This window comes from Argentina anserina, chromosome 2, assembly GCF_933775445.1.
Source record: "Argentina anserina chromosome 2, drPotAnse1.1, whole genome shotgun sequence".
In the NCBI taxonomy this organism is placed as follows: Eukaryota; Viridiplantae; Streptophyta; class Magnoliopsida; order Rosales; family Rosaceae; genus Argentina; species Argentina anserina.
The window spans coordinates 9,883,795-9,889,336 of record NC_065873.1 but is presented as its reverse complement, the minus strand read 5'-3'; the positions used below and the strand labels follow the sequence as shown (position 1 = coordinate 9,889,336).

Sequence of the window (5,542 nt, the reverse complement as noted above, 5' to 3'; positions counted from 1 at the left end):
GAAACACACTCCCACACTTGCAAAACTCTCAAATACAATAGAAACTCGCATCAGAAGCCTTACAGAAAGATACTCAAACGAGAAATGAAAAGATACACAATTGGAATAGTAAAGATACGCAAACGATGTAAAGATACTCAGTTTGAAAGAAACACACTCCCACACTTGCAAAACTCTCAAATACAATAGAAACTCGCATCAGAAGCCATACAGAAAGATACTCAAACGAGAAATGAAAAGATACACAACTGGAATAGTAAGGATACGCAAACGATGTAAAGATACTCAGTTTGAAAGAAACACACTCCCACACTTGCAAAACTCTCAAATTCAATAGAAACTCGCATCAGAAAGCCTTACAGAAAGATACTCAAACGAGAAATGAAAAGATACACAATTGGAATAGTAAAGATACGCAAACGATGTAAAGATACTCAGTTTGAAAGAAACACACTCCCACACTTGCAAAACTCTTAAATACAATAGAAACTCGCATCAGAAGCCTTAAATAAAGATACTCAAACGAGAAATGAAAAGATACACAATTGGAATAGTAAAGATACGCAAACGATGTAAAGATACTCAGTTTGAAAGAAACACACTCCCACACTTGCAAAACTCTCAAATACAATAGAAACTCGCATCAGAAGCCATACAGAAAGATACTCAAACGAGAAATGAAAAGATACACAACTGGAATAGTAAAGATGAGCAAACGATGTTAAGATACACAATTGGAATAGTAAAGATACGCAAACGATGTAAAGATACTCAGTTTGAAAGAAACACACTCCCACACATGCAAAACTCTCAAATACAATAGAAACTCGCATCAGAAGCCTTACAGAAAGATACTCAAACGAGAAATGAAAAGATACACAATTGGAATAGTAAAGATACGCAAACGATGTAAAGATACACAATTGGAAAAGTAAACATACGCAAACGATGTAAAGATACTCAGTTTGAAAGAAACACACTCCTAGACTTGCAAAACTCTCAAATACAATAGAAACTCGCATCAGAAGCCTTACAGAAAGATACTCAAACGAGAAATGAAAAGATACACAATTATAATAGTAAAGATACGCAAACGATGTAAAGATACACAATTGGAATAGTAAACATACGCAAACGATGTAAAGATACTCAGTTTGAAAGAAACACACTCCCACACTTGCAAAACTCTCAAATACAATAGAGACTCGCATCAGAAGCCTTACAGAAAGATACTCAAACGAGAAATGAAAAGATACACAATTGGAATAGTAAAGATACGCAAACGATGTAAAGATACACAATTGGAAAAGTAAACATACGCAAACGATGTAAAGATACTCAGTTTGAAAGAAACACACTCCTAGACTTGCAAAACTCTCAAATACAATAGAAACTCGCATCAGAAGCCTTACAGAAAGATACTCAAACGAGAAATGAAAAGATACACAATTGGAATAGTAAAGATACGCAAACGATGTAAAGATACACAATTGGAATAGTAAACATACGCAAACGATGTAAAGATACTCAGTTTGAAAGAAACACACTCCCACACTTGCAAAACTCTCAAATACAATAGAGACTCGCATCAGAAGCCTTACAGAAAGATACTCAAACGAGAAATGAAAAGATACACAATTGGAATAGTAAAGATACGCAAACGATGTAAAGATACACAATTGGAATAGTAAACATACGCAAACGATGTAAAGATACTCAGTTTGAAAGAAACACACTCCTAGACTTGCAAAACTCTCAAATACAATAGAAACTCGCATCAGAAGCCTTACAGAAAGATACTCAAACGAGAAATGAAAAGATACACAATTGGAATAGTAAAGATACGCAAACGATGTAAAGATACTCAGTTTGAAAGAAACACACTCCTAGACTTGCAAAACTCTCAAATACAATAGAAACTCGGATCAGAAGCCTTACAGAAAGATACTCAAACGAGAAATGAAAAGATACACAATTAGAATAGTAAAGATACGCAAACGATGTCAAGATACATAATTGGAATAGTAAACATACGCAAACGATGTAAAGATACTCAGTTTGAAAGAAACACACTCCCACACTTGCAAAACTCTCAAATACAATAGAAACTCGCATCAGAAGCCTTACAGAAAGATACTCAAACGAGAAATGAAAAGATACACAATTGGAATAGTAAAGATACGCAAACGATGTAAAGATACTCAGTTTGAAAGAAACACATGATAGGAACACAAAGTGTGACGTTCTTAATGTATATATGCCCTATTCTTATGCTTTGTTACTTCTTATTTAGTTGTTTTAGGTTCATATTTGTCATATGTATGTTTGAAGTAAAGCTATTTCGATTTTAGATGATTTGATGATGAAATTGTGCTAAGTGTTAGAACTCCTGATTGAACTAGGATTCCTTACTCGACTAGGACTCTACTTTCCTATTTTCATTCTTTCCTATTCCTTAATCGACGATTTCTTTTCAGGAACGACAAATCATATTTGGAAAGAAAGGAGAGTTGCCGAGTTGCATTCCTAGTTGAACAAGGAAATCATATTCGAGTTGAAGAAGGAGAAGAGGAGGCCGGCCTAGCCACTCCTAGTTGGATCAAGAGGTTGCCGTGCAGCCCTTAAAGAGATTTCCCTATTGAACTTGGTTTCCTACATCAAGTTGGATATGGAGTACATAAATCAAATCCATAACAAAGAGGATTTCAATTTCCCAATTGGATTCTATTTCCTTATGGCACGGCAAGAAGGCTTCCTACACCTCTATATATAGAGGCCGGCCTCTCCATTCAGCAACATCATCAACCCTACACAAAAACACAGCCATAGCTCTGCCGAATTCATCCTTCACCATTCCAAGAAATCCTAAAACCGATTCCATCATTCCTCACCTATCAATAGCCTTCAAACACGCTTGTGAAGGAGGTTTCATCCATAGAAGACTCAGCTACACTTGTGGATTGCTTGATTTATAAAGTGTAACCATGACTCACTCTTGTCTATTTCGGGTTTAGGTTTTATTTCGAATCATGGATGAAGTTGCGATTTGGTTAGAATAGTCTTGTATCAATTTTGTCTATGAAATAGCTACTTGATTCAATTTATATAGATGATTCAGAAAATTATGTTTTGGTTTTATGATTTTCTGTTTTGGTTTTCTGCCGAATGTGTGCTTGAACAATTTTCGATTCCTAGGTGTTATGACTATGCTTGTAGCATGATATTTAGGTTGTTGGACTAAAGACTTATGCTAAGAACATGGTTATTCTTGTTTATGTGATTTTCGAATTGCATGGTTGTTGGTTAAGTAAGTGACATACTTGATGAATTCAATGTGCATGGCTTTGGGATTACATGATTAAGATGAACATGTTAGAATTTCGATTATGGCTGCTTGGTTGTGATTGAATGTGTTAAGTGTCTATGTGTTTAGGTTACTGCTTAGAAACCTAAATGCATGATCCATCCTTGGTTGCTCAACATATGTCTCGGCATGACTCAAATAAGAAGTTGTAGAACTTAGTTCGATTCCCTCTATGTGATTTGTTTTGGTGATTGTTTATGTGTTGGTTGGTTGATCACATGTATATATTAGTTTAGGTTTTATTTACTGTTTTTATGACTCAATCCAAAATCTATATCAAACTTTAAAACCTTTATGAATTCGTGTTAATTGATGTGATCCTAAGCCCTGGCTGGATCCCCGGTTTGTGAACGATACCCTCTTGCTTTATACTACTATGATGTGTTCAGGGTTAAATATTGATGTCGAGTAATCGAGCAATCATCAAATGGCGCCGTTGCCGGGGATCCATTAGAGATGGATCCCTAACTTTTACTACGAATTCATTGTGAATATTGTACATTTGTATATTCTTATTCTTATTTCGTGTAACATATAGTAATGTAACTTAGGTTGTTGTTTTGGTGTTTGAGTGAATGATTGTTGTAGGTTGTAAATCAAACGGAATAGGTAAAGTCCCTTTTGTTAATATTAGCCTTAACCCTTCATGCTAGCTCTCGAGTTTGCATGAGGTCGAGGGCGGCTTTTATTAACACTTGGAGTTTTGTCTAACACATGAGGTTAAGTCCAGCTGAGTAAGGGGCACGCTCTTTTATTACTCTGGTGCATGGGACCAAAATTGGATCTCAGAGAACTACTGACTGACATACATCTCGGTGATGGAGTCGATAGGGAGTTCGCTCTCCGTAGTTCAACAAATGAGTCCTACCATGTTCACTATCTCTGATTGAGCTAAAGGCCTTCTGAAACAAAGACTTGATTTTATGTCTAGACATCCATACTTAGGCCGCACGTCCACCTTGATTTACAACTTAGAATCAATCGATCATTCAAGCATTGAAATAGCTAAAAGAACTTGTGAATGTATGAACTTGTGAAAACGTAAAGAACTAACTCTTTGTAAACAACATAGTTGCCGTGCCCTTCCCCCTTAAGTGTGCGTGTGTATGACTAAGGGAAGGCACGAATTTTATGTATCCATCATGTATTCTTCTATGCTAACTCGTTACCTTTCATACAAACAGGTACTATGCATGTCCGAATTTTCTAAGAAGACACAAGAGCTCAAAGATCGAATTCAAGCACTTAGAGATTTGAACAACTCTTTCATAAGTAGACCTTTAAATTTCGAAGCATCTCCAAGCAATTCAATCTTAAACTCTTCACCTAGATCAGAAGAAGAGGAAGACTTAGACACAATTGCGGGCCGTGACATAATTCCTGTTGGTGCTCCAATGGCACTCAAGAATGCATTCATTCCTACCACCCCGGAATCACCTTCATGCATTGCTTTCACTCCACCTGATGAAGCTAACTTCTCCATTCCTGTTCAATTGCTTGGGCAGCTGCCTAAGTATTCTGCTTCATCAATGGAAGACCCTAATGTTCACCTTAGGGAGTTCTTGGACATTTGCAAGCTCCAATCGATTCATCACCTTTCTCAAGAAGGCTTGAGGTTGCTTTTGTTCCCATTTACCCTTAAGGATGATGCTAAACGTTGGTTATATTCTTTGCCTGCAGGAATCATCACTACATGGGATGAAATGACTAGGAGGTTCTTGAAGCAATTCTTCCCTGCTCAACTCACGAAAAGACTTAGGAGGGAGATTCAGAACTTCACTCAAAAAGATGGTGATTCACTCTATGAGGCTTGGGAGGAATTTCAGGAACTACAAAGGAAGTGCCCTCACCATGGTATTTCGTTGGATGACTTGGTACAATTCTTCTATGAAGGACTCGACACCACCAATAAGAGCATGGTGGACTCGGCATGTGGCTGCACATTCATGAACAAAACCGGTCAAGAAGCTTACACCTTGATTGATGACTTGGCTGACAACAATCGCCAATTTAGTTCCAAGGAGAAGAGAGGAAGCAAGAGCCGTGGGGTGTATGATGTTGATGCAAGGAATCAGATGGCTACTTTAGAAAGAAAGCTTGACGTGCTAGTCAAGGCATTCAATGGTTCGAGCATCACCCCTCAAGCATGCGGCATTTGTTCTTTCAAGGATCACACTA

At 37.3% G+C, this 5,542-nt stretch overlaps 1 non-coding gene across 1 annotated transcript; it reads right to left on the bottom strand.

Annotated features, from left to right (window-relative positions):
* Positions 1–5,115: 5,115 nt before the first annotated feature.
* LOC126785550 (small nucleolar RNA R71) lies at positions 5,116–5,222 on the bottom strand. The gene has a single exon (XR_007671080.1). It is a non-coding gene; the product is annotated as a small nucleolar RNA R71 (small nucleolar RNA).
* Positions 5,223–5,542: the final 320 nt, after the last annotated feature.